General features: G+C 45.2%; 1 protein-coding gene across 1 annotated transcript in view; it reads left to right on the forward strand.

Annotated features, from left to right (window-relative positions):
- Positions 1 to 1,586: 1,586 nt before the first annotated feature.
- Positions 1,587 to 16,797, forward strand: part of chrm2a (cholinergic receptor, muscarinic 2a) — a 63,736-nt gene continuing 48,525 nt past the window's right edge. The window contains exon 1 of the mRNA XM_034578258.1: positions 1,587 to 1,755. The gene's annotated coding sequence lies outside the window, so the exon portion shown is untranslated. The remainder of the gene's footprint in view (positions 1,756 to 16,797) is intronic.

Here is a 16,797-nt window from a genome sequence, read left to right on the forward strand (position 1 = left end):
TATGCAACCTCCTACCGGTGCCACATTGTTAAATAATTCAGGTACAGTTCACATGCGTTTCCCAAACTCGAACCTGTGCCACTGGATGCATTTTAATTGACAGTCAAAGTTCAGGATTGGCCCCGTTCACACTGCGCCTAATGGCTTCGCTCTCTGGAAATGTGGAGTGATGGAAACTGTAAAAACTGATTATTTATACTTTTCTTATGAGAAGGGGGGGGGGGTCATTGGAACAAAGTTGGTGTGACCTGTCCATCAGTGTGGTGAGTGGACCTGATTGGTTTCGGCACTGGCTTTAACTGGGCCTCCTGTTCTGGACGGATCACTTCCCCAGTAGATGTCAGTAAAACGTTCCCATCTCTTTGTTTTCCTAAACAATCTTTTCTCTCTGGCAGGTTTTAAGAAAATCGAATGATGTGAAATCACACTAAGCCTTTTAATACCCGGCAGCCTGGTTTTTCAGAAGCAGCGTCGTAATTCATCACACCAGAGCTCTCCTGTCAAACAAGACTTAGAGTGGGTAAATCTCAATAAGTGCAAATCAGTCATGATAATAGGAGCCATCTTCCTCACAGAGAGGAGGCCCTACATGCACAATGTATACAAGCTGATGAAGAGCAGGTCCTCCCTGTCACGTGGTCATCAACAGTTCCTGTGCAGGGAAGAGAAAAGAGAGAGAGAGAGAGAGAGGAACAGATCCTGGGCTGTGTTGAAACGTAGATTTAAAAATTCTTCTTTTCCTTTGTTTTCATTCAGAGTCGGTTGCAAACAAATGTGTTTAATTGAGCGTAAATGTTTGGTGATTCATTCTGTCGTGCTCCAAGATATCCAGAAAATGGTTTGCCTTCCCTCCTGCTGGCTGGTCCAGCCCCCAGCTCATCCACCCCCCCACCCCCCTGTTTGACTGGAAATGGGATTTTTCTAAGAATCCACATTACATTTGCAGATTTTTTGGAGGATACGCTTCACAGCTTCGGAGGCCGGGGGGGAGGATTTAGTGGGGGTGACTCTACATGTAAGATTTGCTGAATATGAAAATGTTGGTGATTGCATCTATCAGAGGTGAATCCTGCAAGTATCGGGAACACGCCCCCTCCTCAGAGTTGCGCTCTCCTCGGTGCTGAAACCGTAAACCGTGCGCAAACCGTGCGTAAAGCTCGCACCATTCCTTTCTGAATGAACGAACACACACACACGCACACACGCACACACACACACAATCTACTTTTTATGACACAACAAGTGCGAGAAAATGAATGAACTTGAGCTCAAAACATTAAATATATATATATGTTTCTGTGCTATAGTGCTAAAGTCCTATTTCCTTTGAACACTGCGGGTATGTGTGTCTGGTCCTGTCTGGTCTAATTGGCGCATTGGAGGAATAGATATAAATTTAAAGCTTTTAGGCGAATGTTTTTATATTAAAATGAAATCACGTGTTGCTGCCCTCGTGGTAAAACCCCCCTGAATCTAAACAGGCATATAACGACGAATCATTAGCGTCAAAGAAAGTGCCAGCCTACTTCTTACTGCTCTCTCTCTCTCTCTCCCCTTCCCTTATCTCTCTTTCTCACATCCACACACACACGCACACACACCTCCTCCCCCCTCACCTCCTCCCCCACTCTGCCTCGCACAGCCGAGGCGCTCCTCGTCTCCACAGCCCGTCTCCAGAAGCATGTCCCCAGACATGCAGCCGCGGTGCGATGAAGCGGACCGAGAGACACCACCAGCATGACCGCATGAAAGCAGGTAAGACACGGGAAGAGTATTTCTCCTTTTCCTTATATGACATGTTTGCCTTTTCTGAACCAAACAGAGTGGAGATATTTTCTCCTCACGCAGGTTTTTTACCGAAATCCCTCTGACCAGGACACGGAGCGTGTCTGTTCTTGTGCGGTGACCGAGAAACAGCAGCTTTTTATTGAGATGTTTTACTCACGGATCCTCGGACAGGAGGTGTCGGTTATTATTACCAGGGGGATCGAACTTGAGACTTCCCAGATACGGAGCTGTGTCTGTATAACTGTTGCTCGTATAAAGCCAGTGCGTTAAAAAAAAAGCCCAAACATGTGAAGTAGATCTTCACAGTGCGTTTTTGTGGGAGTGTTTTTTCTTTTGGATTTTAGTTGCAATACTGATGAATTGTGCGTAACTTTCTTCTGCAAAGAGAATCCCAATCGAATTATGTGTGATTATGGTGAAAAGAAAGATGGAATATCGTGTAGAAGATGTGCAGGGGGGGGGGGGGGCTTTGCATGGTGAGCTCACGGGCAACGACATGCTGTAGCTCCAGACCTGCTTGTGCCATATGGCGCATCGCAGGCAGAGAGGAGAGCGGAACTTAAAAGACTATTTGTGCTTGATTTCAAACTGTGAATTCTTTCCCCCAAATGGCATCGTTTCATGTCATCACCAGTTTGCATTTCAACCGAACGCCCCCCCCTCAGTGGATAGTGGATTACGCGCTGGTCTCGTCAAATATCAGGCTGAATAAGCGCAGTTACACCCCCCCCCCCTGCTCTGGAGTCTCTCAACCATTAAACGCTTCCAACAAATGTGATTTGGTTATTTTTCCAAGTAAATGCCAAGCAGGGGTTAACTGGTAATTGCTGCGTCGGTGGCACCCACTCGTGCGCTTTGGATGAAAAGCGTCCTCCACGTCATTAGATTCCTGTCTTCGCGAAACGTCAACTGGTTTAGTTTCTCAAGAGTCACTACAGAATCAAACTGCCTTCGTCTGTGTTGACGACCCTGATGTCTAATCGTGCGTTTGGTGCTGGAGACGCCGCAGATCTGTGCGAGTCTGCATTTGCCCTGAAGCACTTTCCTCTCTTGTCTCCTCGATTCGATCAATCACGCTTGATTTCAGTTTTCCCCGATCACCAAACAGAAAAAAAATACATGCCAAGCAAACCCCAATGTGATGTTATCATATGCACATTAAGATCTGGAGACCGGAGAATGAGAGGTGATTTCGCCTACGTGCGTAAAAGCGCAACGCAACTCGAAGGACCTGAGACTGCAGGTTCCTTGGACCTGTGTGGCTGCGCGTCTTATAGTTGGAGAGGTTTTACGCACAGAGTCAGAGTCTCGCTGTAAATGGCAGTGATTTAGTTGCACATAAATCCACATGCACGACTCGATAATCGGAGGTAGAAGCCACATTTCCGATTGACGCTACAGCTGAGGGGCTGCATTCCCCATTTTCTTTAAGAATCCGGATGAAAATGACAATTTAAATGTTGTATTTGCGTATGTGAATGAAAAGAGGAGCCAAAAACGCAAATGTCTGCTCCACCTATTACATGTGTCATGATGAATCAGTGCAGTGGGACGATGGCTTACTTGTGATCTTCTTGCTTTGGCTCATTTCACTCTGCTAAACATCAAGAGAAGGAGGTTTTTGTGCATTGGAACAGAGAAGAGTTATGATGTGTACGAGGGTTTTGTGGTTAAACAGAGTATATGTTGCAGCAGCATCTGTGCAGAGTGTTGTCATGTGGCTTTGTGCTGTGCAGTGGGTGAATGAGTGCTGTGCCTTGACCTTGATTAAGTCTCTGGCAGTAATTGGTTTTGTTTGAGGAGATGGCAGGTAAACAAAAAGGGACTCGTGTCGCCTCTAGTTTCTGGTGCTGCTCTTGAACACTCATGCACGGCTCCAACTTGGAATGTGATTTGGTGTCTTGCCAAATAAAAGTCGACACACGGATTTGCCTTTTGCTTCTGTCTGGAATCCAGAAAGTTCGTCTTGCTTCAGACTTGCACTGTTGTTGTTGTTCCTGCTGGGGAACAGCCACAGTGATATAATCAGCATCGACGTGACCACAGATAGATTTTCCACCTGCTGCTTTTTCAGTAAATGTTCATTTCTTGTGTGGATACTTCATCATCGGATCCAACACCCGAACCAGCGGCTTTGCACCACAGCCATTTGTTTAGCTGTAGATAAAGCTTTTTGACAGCCTATTATGTTTCTATAGAAAACACAATTTGTGCGGCCACAAGAAAACCTTCGGGTTTCATAAATCACTCAACACAATCTACGAACCTTTTAAACCACAGCCAGAGTGAAGAACTACTTCTTTATGTTTGTGAACCAACAGTTAATAGTTCAAAAGAAGCTGTGAATATATATATATATAGATTCTATACACAGAATAATCACATTATAATCCTTATGATAGAAAATGTAATTATAATGTCAACAAATGGGAAAACAATCCATTCTTTTAACATGACAATGTACTAACAACTCAAACAGGGCCCTCTTTAGATTCTTCTCACACTTTCACAGTTTCAGTTCATTAAATTTACCTAATGTCCTTAGTTTTATTACAAGAACTGAGGCAGGTTAGTGAGTTAATGACTTTTTACAGTTCAGAAAAATATGAAGATCTTAAAAAGTGGTGGATACGAGTGAGCTCTTCATGAAACTGCCATATTCATTCATCCATCAACCAAACCGGGAAGGGGAGGGGTGTTGGAGCCAATCCCAGCTGACATTGGGCGAAAGGGGGGGGGGGTGATGGATTTCGAGAGTATCGCAGGGTCGACCTAAAGAGACACAGTCAGATTCACACCTGCAGCCGGTTAAGAGTCTCCAATTAACCTCTTTGGACTGTGGGGGGGAAACCGGACTTTCGAAACCGGGATTCGAACCAAGAACCACTCCCTTGGTTTCCCCTGCCGTGCTTCCTGTCCACTGCGATCACTCTCCTCTCCCTGCAACTTCCCAGAAGCCTCTCCGACCTGTTGCCGTCCATTTCCACTCATCATCCTCGTTGACGTGTCGCCGTTGATGGATGAGGTTTGGATGCACTGTGACTGAACACTTCTTTGATGGGCTTTTCAATTTCTCCGAGGTTTACCGAGGTCGGAACTGTGGCTACGTCTTTCTCTAACTATCGATATTACATTAGCGATGCAGATATTCCACAGCGTGCAGGATTTTCCCCTGGAGCTGTCGATGTGCTTGAGTGTGATAGCGGATGACGACAAACATTGATTTGTGTGTTGCATGTGGCCAGTGACTACGTGTGAATAACACCTATTGGCATGTAAAGCGATGGGAGTAATTTGATTATCAGATTGTGTGTCGTTGATGAATGAATTCAGTTGGTCGTTAAATTTGTTGCAGTCGTGTTTAAAAGTGATGCACGTCGCCCCCTGTGGTGAAAACCTGACAAACACTTACTGTTAAGAAATGACCAGGATGTAAATGTATTTACAGGCAAAACAGAACCGAATATCATTTCCTCTTTACTCTCACCAACGAGGACAGAGAGGAGGGGGACTCATGATTCGATGCATCTACCTTCCACCAGTGCACATTGATGATAAATCTATGTTTTTGGCAATCCGGGGGGAAACGGTGTTCGACTTGAGGTTTGTTAAATTTAGCTGGTGAGTTGCTTCATTCCATGGACATAAGCTTCACGGATGAGGAGCGGCTGCACAGTGCACATCAGTGAATCTGTGTAGCTGGCACACACAGAAAGGAATGTCTAATTATCACGCTTTCAACCACAGTAGGCGCCTATATTTGCACTGAGCTCCCGCTCTAATCGCTTTCTCTTTTTTTTTTCCCTACCTCGGCACACTTTATTTATTTTATTTTAAAAAACGCAATTAAAATGTTGTTTTTTTTGGGGGGGGGGGGCGGGCTCCGCGCGGAGGATGAGCCAGGAAGTCCACGCAGCGTCGGCCGGGTGTTGGAGATCTGATTGAGACGAGGCAGAAGAATGGTTCTGCTGTAATGTGCAGATTTGTTTTAGCGGAAGAGATGAAAAGAGGAGGTTTTTTTACATAATGGCGAACGTGTCGGGTACAAGTGAGTATCTGAAAGGAGGAAGCAGGGTCAGGATGAGGAGGTTATTGACTAAATATGGTTTAAGGAGCTGAAATGTCCATGTAGTCCAGCGAGGGAGAGGTTTTCAGATGCAGATATACTGAATCTTCAGTTCTCGGGACAAAAGGCTGTTGTACTGGTAGTCGTGCTCCTTATCAGGTGCCGGGTGATTGCAGAGGTTAACAATAAAAAGAAGTGTCACCGAACCACAGAAGGCAGGGAGTGGCATTGATTGGTAAAAGGATGGGAGGAGGGGAGATTCCTCCTTACGGTCATTATGTGGCCGACAGAGGGAGAGTTGGACGAAACAAACCCAGTGTAATTGCATTTGTAACAAAAGGCCCAGGATCAATGGACTGAGCTCGACTTACAGCATCGTGTCAGCATATTTCATCAACACACAAATGGATCCAGCGACACTGTAATTGCTCATAAAACCTATTTGTATGAAATCAGCCCTGCGTCTCCCTGAAGTCCGCGTGGATCCACATCTCACGTGATTCAGGAGTATTGACCTCTTATTGGAAGAGCCTGACCTCTGCAAAGAGATGGAATTGACGTCTTTCATTCAAGTACAGTAGCTGAGTGAGGCGGCAGAAGCGGCGGCGTGATGATGAAGTCACTCATGGCTCATAATGGTGGGCATTAGGGCTCTTTAAAGGCGACTGGAGCTTATTGCCGGGTTCTTTCTGAGAGTCATTCAAAAGAACTGCTCATATCGCTTTGTTTGTGGCTGGATTGGAACAACTTCATCGGTCCCTGACTGTCTGACAAAGGGATGATTGATTGATTGATTCACTGGACAAAGTGAGCCAATCAGGCGACAGGAGCAGGGACTTAAGGAGTGAGGAGTTCATTAAGGGCAGGTAATTTGGTTTGGGTACAAGAAGAATCGCTTGCAAGTACAACTCAGTTTCCGCCACTTGGAGGCAGCAGAAACGAGCTGCAAACACAATTTGGAAACCACAATGTTTGCTAGCTATTTGCTAACTTTGTCTGTCTGTGTGTTTGGTGCTGGGCAGGTTGGTTTTCAGAGCTTTTTCTCATGTCATAAAAACTTAAAAACTAAAATACATATAATATACACTGATAGGCCACGGCATTAAAAATGGTAACTGGTTTTTAGTATTGCACAAGCAGGGGCTGCAGAGGAAAATTGGCTCTATGGCTCAAACTCTACAGTTGTGTCGTGCGTGGCCTCTGAATAAACAAATAAACCAAACTAAGTTCCGTATAATAGCGATGATAACAATAACAATGTGAACCGTTGTAATAATGATGATATTTGTAGCAAAGAAGGATCATGGGGGTTGTTTTCAGTCGTTCAGGAGGAGAAAACTATGTTAGAGGGAAGATGCCAAGTTAGAAACATGCATTAATGTGAGATGAATACATACAGATGGCGAGGGGGAAGAGGAGCGCTGGTGCATCATGGGAAGTCCCCGGGCGGTCTAGGCCTATAGTAATATAACTAAGAGATGATTGAAGGCGGGTTTGATCCAGCCTTGTGTTAAGCTATCTTCCTCCAGGACCCAAACTGAAAGACGGAGCATATACAGTATACGGCTCTGCCATTATACATCATTCTGGTAGATATACGTAGACTGTAAATCAATAAGAGTGCCATCAGCAATTACAGATCATATTCATAATGCAATACATTAGATAACTACAAGGGCACTCTGAGAGCACATGCGTCCGCCAAGGTTTATGCCGTTAATTAATCCCATTAATTATCTAGACCGTGGCGGCCCAGCGTATTCTAATTTGTCCTGCCACGGTTTCATAAAGAAGGCAAAAAAATGTATTTTACACTTCTCATAATAACGTAAGAGATCTTTAACTCGGTGTTCTGCTTCATCGCTCCATTGTTTATCTGTGTGTGACGCTACTCACATCATCCGTAAAGTTTTTACCATCCACAAAGACAGTCAGGCCTCATAGTTTCAGCTGCGGTTGAAATGCTGCTCTCTCTCTCTCTCATGCAAGAACTTGTCTTTCATTCTTTAGTTTGTGCACGGAAATCTGGTCGTGACGCCTCATGTTGGGTCAGTGCGCCTGCTTTACACCAAACCCGGTCACCATGGTGATGCTGAACTTCAGCCAGGAGAGGGAAATTAAGATTTGTTTATGTTTTAGTGGCACTGAAAGAAAAAGAACAGTGACATCACGGCCAGGCCTTGAAGGAGACTTTACATTTTCTTTTAAATCAAGCTGCCTCTAAATTGTCCTTGGTGCTGCGGCTGAAGCCCGTCCTCCCCAGCATTGTTTTTAAATCCAGCATAATAGAACCATACATTTCAGTCAGTGGGAGAATCTGAACAGCAGCTGAACAGTCGTCGTGGCAGCAGCAGCAGTTGCAGTTGCGGTGTGATCCTCACAATCTCTGGAGATCCTGACGAATGGGCTCCGCTTCCAAAAGCCTCAGGTGTTCCTCGGTCTTGCCGCTCGATCATCCAGAAAATAATGTCGGGCGGCCATTCCCTGCTCTTAATTACTCAGAGGCCTCACTACCAGATAATTCCAGCCGGCTACTTCAAACTCTGGCTCCCCCGTTATCGTCGGCTCCATAAAACATTCATTTAGCCTGTTTGCTCTTATTGGACCTGGGCAGGGAGGAGCCACTGTCATTGCCAGCGGGTCCTGATTCTCCTCGATGATGGGAGATTGTTCGACAGCTTAAAAAAAGCCTGAAGTTTTTCCTCTGAACTGCTGAACTATAGTTTGCACACACAGTTAAGGTGCACGGAGAGAAAAGCAAACATTCTGAACAGAGTTCGGTCAAGTGATTTCTTTTTTACGCTTTCATCTAGGCGCTGTGACTTTCGCGACACGTCTCAGGGTGCAGAGGCTACTTCTTGTAAACGGCGCCGACATGACAGGGCGGCTTAATATCTGCATGTGCTGCTGCAGATGCTGCGTGTGTGGGTGTTTTTTGAAGTAGCCCTGTGTGACTCTTTCTCCTCGTGGGGTGAGGAGCACTAACAAGCAATTAGCCAACAGGAAGAGCACTCAGTCTTTCAGGGGATGAAATCCAAGCGTACAAAGTTCAGCTCCGTCTCTCTGTTTCTTTAAATTCTGCTCTAAATAGGAGGATTTGCTTGTGCCGGGAAACAAATCTGCCACTGCAGATACAAAAGAGGCTTAAATTCATTTAAACAGACAAACAAGGCGGAGAAGAACATCTGAACTTTTTCTAAAGACTAAACAGATAATGGCCAAACACCACAGGGAAGAGCTGGAATATCCCATTGAGACTCCTGTAAGATTTGCCACAGATTACACTACAGTATGCGTGTGATGCATTACAAATAGCTGGGCATTAATCCGTCCACTTCTAAGTGCAAGTCAATGAGCTGCTAGCTTCCGTCTTCTATTTCAATGGGCAATAAAAGTCAAAGTGTACTCCTGGAGGTATTGCTGTCCTAATTACAAACCTGCCCGAAGCTGATAAACAGGACTGATCGCCAAATGGAGGCACCGTGTACTTAATGCCAACAATGAATCACTGGCCTCTTGTTGTTGTCATTCTGTTGTTTCTCCTGGATACAGTTAATGATGCTCAGACCACTTTGCTCCAGACGGAAATAGCTCAACACATAATCAGTTATTTGCGCAGCTTTTTTCCAACAGGATCATAACGTGAAATTGAATCTATCAGTCAACTTAACGCACAGAGGTCTGTTACGCAATCGAAACAATGTTCAGACTCGACTTCACAACTTTTTAAAATGAAAGCTCTGTAATTCAGCTTGAGGCAAATAAGATATTTGGAATTGTGCTTTTACTTTGTAGAGAAATTGCTAAAAAAGGAAGTGATTCTATGAATGTTGTTGCCATGACAGAAATCCTCAGAAGACCTGCTCTATCTCCTGCAACGCGTTCCACACAGAGAAAGACAAACAGTGGATGGATATACGATCTGTATTGCAGATGCCATTATTCAGCATTAATCTCTGTCGTCCATTAGCAAAAGCCTGAAGATACAAGTGTTGCTACGTTAAAAAAAAAACTTTGTATTATCCTCTTTCGAAACACGTGAAAGGTTTTTCTAAAGTTCACATCAGCCTGAGGGCTGCGCTTGATTATCTCCGACTCTCACTTTGCAACTGTCCCCGATAAAAACCTCCAATTCTGTATTTGAAAGCCCGTTCATGAGTCGTCAGGTGACTGATACATAAACCTGCGCTGTATTTCTTTCTGTGCCTAAAAGCTCGAGTCTGTGTTACATAAGCTCGGAGACGCGTGAGAGAGACATTTGTCCATTAACCTGCGGAAATGAAACGGCAGATTCACCTTCGGTTTTATTTCACGTCGAAAAGATGTCTCCTCGTGAGGCATTGACGAGGTACTCACTTCCTCTCCAGGCCAATAAAAGGGACGGGTATTTAGAAAGTGCTGTGACTTTCCTTTTTAACCACAGTTGTATAAATCAGTCATTTGAGAAAACATTCACTGGTTCAGCTCAAGAGGGTTTTCTGGGGGTTGAGAAAATGTCTTGTGTGCCTGGTGACAATGGAAGAAAACATTTGTCCACGCAGTCTCCCGGATTGTCTGCAACTGTATGAAAGGATTACCCTCTTCACATTCCCACAGAGGAAAAAAGAGCGCGTGTGAAATCAAAGCTGAATTACAGCTGCCTGGGAGACAGATGGCTCGACACGAAGCTCAACACTGTGTACACACTCAACAGATAAACACTGGTCCCTGACCCTGGGTGTTGTGGATCAAATCAGAAGGTAAACACGGCTCTCGACGCAGCAGGAGAGCCACGGCGGCGCTCGCTGAGGGAGCCGGTAGTTAAACGTGTTTTTCGGGCGACTGGTCTGCAATCGGATAGAGATGAAAGTACAGGTGAACATGCACGCGAGAGTGTGATCCAATTTGCCAAACCTCAGGTGGTGCTCCAAACACAGACTGTATATGAATATGGACGACGTGTCTCCACTTCCTCTCATGGTACAAAAATAAAAATAAAATATCCTGGACATGAGTTAAGCATTAGAGAGGGAGAGCAGGGAAGAGGGAAGAAGACCCAAGACTCCATAAATGCTCAACCAGGTATAAGTTGCACTTGGAGTTTATATCGGGATCCGGCCAATAGCTACGTTGTTTTTATAGCATCACATAACGAATTAAAATCTAACATATCGGAAAGTATGATAAGAAATAACTTAAATTACAGAAACATTTATTTAAAGTGTATTTTGACTTTTCAGTTATGTCTATGTCAAATCTGCTAACACGGAGGAGGCAGGGTTCATGACCTATGCTACAGCCACCCACCAGGGGGCGATCAAGGTGATTCGGCTTCACCTTTGGGGAGCTGTCACGTCAGTTATTTCTCCTCAGTCCTCAACTGTGGACGTTATTCAAGACACTCGTATGGACGGAGTGGGAGACGGAGATCAGAGACGAAGATCCTCGCTGCTCTAAAAAACAAGCACACACACACACACACACACACACACACACACACACAAAATAGAGCTGATTCACGCTTGGCTGCCGTCTTCTTCCATTCTTCCATCTTTGTTCCGTTGGTGTTTGGCCTCATGCAAACACAGGGAGGACGTGGCTGGATCTCTATGTGCAAAATGCAGATCTGTATCAATGCCAGGTGTAAAAGTAATCAGGTTCAAATCATCTGTTGCCAAGATGTAAATGCAGCCAGTGAGGCGGGCGGCTGCTATTCATCCCAACCTGAGCTGCTGTTATTGAGTTTAGACACAATGATCGTCTGTTATTGTTTTCTGGATTCTCTGTCAGTTTATATCTGCTCCCCTGCAAGTGAAGCTCTGTTTATTGCCTCAGGTGTTCATCGGGTTCATCCTGTGTTGCCTTTAATGCCCCGAGGCTTTTGAAAACCGCAGTATTCTTTTATGCGCTCGGGCCAATTTGATTTATGAACTCTGTCTGCACTGTCTTTTTCCAAAGTGAACGTGAGACACAGCCCAGATAATGGTCGTAAATACCACTGTCTCATTTGATGGCATTTGGTGGACGTCTAGTCTTTTTCGCGCCCCCCCTCCCTCGGACAAGACAACCGTCCTGTGTCTCTGCAGCACCTTGGGGGCCGGTGGAGGAAATCACTGGAGTATGCAGACATGCAGTGTTATTGCAAGTTGCACAGGAAACCGGGTCATGAGACACTTCCACAGTATAAACATGACCGGGTTATTTAAGAGACAAAACATAGCCTGAGATTACAAGTTCGCTCGATAAGTGCAGCGTGACCGAGTCGTCTGAGACCTGGTTGTCTTTACCTCCCCCCCCTTCCGGCGTCTCTGTGAGAGAGCAGACAGCGTCCAAAGCTCGGGTTGGGTTTGGTTTGACATTAGCGAACGCAGATCCCTGAAGGTCTGTGTGGCTCGTTCAGGTGAATGATTTGACATTTGGAAGAAATGCCAGCAAGAAGGGTATTTGGACACTTCTGAGGTTATCCAAGCTTGTGTGCATTACGGTGTTGTGGAACTCGGGGTGCGCTTCTTTTTGCATTCTGCAGCAGACACGGGGTCGAGTTCAGCAAATTTCCCCAACCTCCTTTTTTGTTTCTCTTTGGAACCTCTGTGGCCTCCCATTGAGCCGGCTCGCCGTGTCAGAGCGAGGAGCCTATTTGAAATGCTGTTATTTGACTTGACAGGAACAGGACTGCCGACAGAGTCCAGAGACTACACTGCGTCGGTGGAACACAAACAGACTGAGGGATAGACTCACTGTGTGCGGCGCCCACCGCCCCCCCCCCCTCACACTCTCTGATGGCCCTCTCACAAACAGTCACGGCAGAGAAAAGACATGTTTGATCATATGAGGCAACTTAAAGACACAGTGAAGAAAGAAGCATCTTTTCCAAGTTTGCTGAAAGCTGTTGGGCCGTCACTTAGTTTACGTCAAATAGCTTTTTTAAGTGTTTGTATAGTTTTCTCTACTTGTCAGACAACTTGTTTTTACTGACCTCTGGTGGTTTGACGTCTCCCTCTTGGTGATGTCAGCTGTGACATGACGACAGATGCACGATGCAGTTTCCTATCAATGAAGACGTATCGCGTTAATGACTAACTTCATACTAGACTAAAAGAAGATGTCGTCCATCTTTATAAACGCTCGATGCCGTTGACTTTGTGAGCTCAGGATGATGCCGCTGAGAGACAGAGCAAAGGTTTGTGTGTGTGTGTGTGTGTGTGTGTGTGTGTGTGTGTGTGTGTGTGTGTGTGTGTGTGTGTGTGTGTGTGTGTGTGTGTGTGTGTGTGTGTGTGTGTGTGTGTGGGTCTAAACTTGTACTAAGTTGTGCAGTTGTGGTCTCATCCCAGCCTCTTGGTTTAATGATGCACTTTGAGGAGGAGTGGGTGGAAACTCCCCCTACGGCTGCAAATGGCTGCGATTCTCCTCAGACTCAATCTCCTCAGAGTGATAAAATCGAATCCCTGAATAATAAGATCCTCTGAATCACAACCTGCCTGCATATTCCACCAGAAATGCATCACGGCTGATAAGAGGGAACTTACAGGAATCTTTAAAACACAGTTTTTCGACTCTACAGCCCTGAAGCAGGGAGCATTGCTATGCAGGTTTGACTCTCCGCCGATGTCTCTACTTTGTTTGTCAATCAGGAGACGAGTACAAGAGACAAGGTCATCCCTCCTCTCCAATTTTACACAGTTTTCCAGTCCAATCAATACTGCCCAACACCACTAAATCAGAGAGGTCTCATTGCCCTGCTGGCTGATAATTGGAAGCTGTTAGCACGGAGGACAGGACAGGAGTATCAATTGGCTCAGGCTCTTTTTTGGAATGAGACTGCTGCTGATTTGGTTTATGCCAAAAAACTAAAGCTCCAGTGTTGGACGTTTTAATTAAAAATGGCACTCTCTCATTCTCCACTTTGGTTAGTCACAGATTTTTGAAACCCTTTAATTTTTTATTAGGGACAAAAAAGAAAATCTAACAAAAGCCTTCAGTGCTTCTGGAGTTGGCAGAGTTTTTACAGAGCTGCTGAAGGACTTTGCCAAAGTGCGTAAAGCAAAACGACTCACGACTGGTAGAGGTGAAACAATGATCGATTTCTAATTAGAAGAAATTCTGAACGTTAATGTACAAACTCTAATAAAAGAGAGTGTTAGTAACAGAAGATGGTTTTAAAGGTTCAGTGTTTGGAATTTAGTGACATCTAGTGGTGAAGTGTCACCTCACCCTCCTCTTCCAAACATGAACCTGTTGTCGCCTTCAGTCGTCATAAAAACTCAAAATGTGTTTACTTTGTCCAGTCTGGGCTACTGTAACAAACATGGCTGCCTCCGCTCCCGATGTAAAGTATTTAAATATAAAGGTTCCTTTGTAGGGTAAAGAAAACAGACTAATGAAAACTTGACTAGGATTATTTTATATTCAACATCAATAGATCGATTCACCTGAATCGAACACACTGAACCTTTAGGTGAACTAATACATTTGTACGTTTTGATTTAATTAATATTTGTGTCTTTTTATCATACTCTGTAATTCCCTCTCCACACTGGAGGATTCTCAAATCTTTATTTATTTTAAAAAATGTGGGAGACCACAAACACAACAACCAAGTTTTTAATCATTTAATCATGAGAACACACACACACACACACACACACACACACACACACACACACACACACACACACACACACACACACACACACACACACACACACACACACACACACACACACACACACTAGACGATGCAGTCGAGACGGAGGACCACACACACTTGGCGTTTAAACAAACAACTTTAAACAAACAACTTTAAACAAACAACTTTAAACAAACAACTTTAAACAAACAACTCCCAATCCAGAGATTTGGGAACTCGCAGAAAGCAAACACGGACTGCAGGCGTCGTCGGCTGCGTGCGATTGTTTGTGGAATGTTTTGCACTGAACAACCTCTTGTGCTGTTGCTACAAAGCTTGTTCTTTTCTATGGGAACTTGTTTACGCTGCAGGCAGCCGTGTTTCAGCTCGTAACGCAGAATGCAACATCGGGTCAGACGCTCTCATTGACGATCGTGAGTTTCAGCTTCAGTTGGTGACGTAAACCTCTCACACTACTGCATCATTTGGCCAAATAATCAGCCTCATATTGGGACCTTGCACTTCTCAGAGTTACTTTTGCAAAGTGACAGAGTTATAACTTTACTTTTTTAAACGTTGTGACCTGACGCACACCGTTCAGTGATCAGCGCCGAGAGTCCGACTTCATATTCAAACGCGCGTCTGTTGTCTGGTTCTCGGCTCCAAATGAGACTCATACAGTAATTAGTGCTTTGATAAAAGGGATGTGCGCTGGAAAGGTCAAACAGTTTCCTAAAAGCCCAGACTGTGGCACCGCGCGTTGTAACACAGTGCGTTTCTGCAGGAGCCTAATCACAGCGATTAAGGAATAATCCATTTTCAATTAGATCCAGGTAATATCCAATAAAACACAAAGACAGGTCGGGGGGAGGGGAAAAGTGTTTTTGAATTTATAGGAGGTGAAAATTATAAGAAAGAAGAAAAAGCATTGGCCATTGTGATAATGTTTCTATTCAATTCCTTGTTGTTAGCTTTGGTATTAAAAGCTGGAAATGCAATAAACAGGAAAAAGAAACAAATTCTCGATGAAATTAATATTAGTGCCGTGATCAACGCTCATTAATTTTTCTCTTGTATCTCAGTCGAGTGAAGAAAGACACATTTGCTTCTGCGGCTGAATGAACACAAACCTCACGTCGCTGGCGATTCCTATCTTTAAATTACTCTTCTGTCTACATGAGCGAGTGTCGGGCGTAACCATGGCCTCGGCCGAGCCCCCCCGGTCGGACGTGGCTGGTTGCCGAGGGTAAAAAATGTCGACGCCGCACGTGGCTGGATCGTCTCGCCCTCGTGGTCGTTTTTAACTTTGTCTGCGATTCTACAGGACGGGGGACAGAGGAGAAGATTCCACTGCTCACCGAACAAACATTAAATTCACCGCAGCCCTCGACTGCAGCCCTGTCACGGTCCTACATGCTAATTGCTCTGGGTCGTTAGGTATCCAGGTCCTTCCCTTCAGGTCCAATTTGATATGATTTGTGCTCCTCGGGTGTGTGGGGGGGGGGGGGGGGGGCGCCATCATACAAGTTAAATGATGATAATGATTGCTGCAGCCCAACAGATTCATTACGGTGGCCATCTTGTCAGGTATCACATTCCTGGAATTAATCCAAAGGGAACTGAAATCCCAATCCTTCTCCTGGAGTTAATTGCAAATCATGGTGTCACTTTTCCCGGGTGCCGCAACTGTCTCTCGAGTGCAGCTCGTCCAATTATCTGCAGGCCGGTGATTTATTTGGTCACTTGTTCTCTCCATCCGTCCTCATACCAGCATTCTTCATTCACACTCCCCTCCCCTCCCTCCCTCCCTTCCTTCCTTCCTTCCTTCCTTCCTTCCTTCCACCCTCTGCCCACTTCATCATTCCGCTTATCCTATATCCTCGCTCCTCCTTCCCTCTCCCCTCGCTCTCCCTTTCCCCCGGAGCAGTAATGGTGTGGTTCTCCCTGCTGGGGGCTCAATAATGAAGCTGCTGCCCTAGAAAAGCCATGTTAATGTTGACTCTGGGATCAGACTCTGCTCCAAGACACACAGCGGTGACAAATGAATGTGCCAGTTTGAGCCGGCCGAGCTCGATAAACAGCTCGTATATGTATCTGTGGCTTCGACTGAGAGCCGGGAGCCGAGATGCTACGCGGACAGATTGCGAATATGAAACGTTCAAATCCAGGAACGTGTGAGTGAGAGCGCCTCTCGTGCACTTCCTTCTAAATACATCGGAGCATTTTTGGGGGCACGTCCAAGTACAAGCACCGTGTGTTAATAAACAGGAAAGTAGAACTGTGGCTCCCTAAAGTATTGGCTCATCCATGTGGTTGTCAACAGCATTGACAAGCTGTC

This window comes from Hippoglossus hippoglossus, chromosome 23, assembly GCF_009819705.1.
Source record: "Hippoglossus hippoglossus isolate fHipHip1 chromosome 23, fHipHip1.pri, whole genome shotgun sequence".
NCBI classification, from domain to species: domain Eukaryota; kingdom Metazoa; phylum Chordata; class Actinopteri; order Pleuronectiformes; family Pleuronectidae; genus Hippoglossus; species Hippoglossus hippoglossus.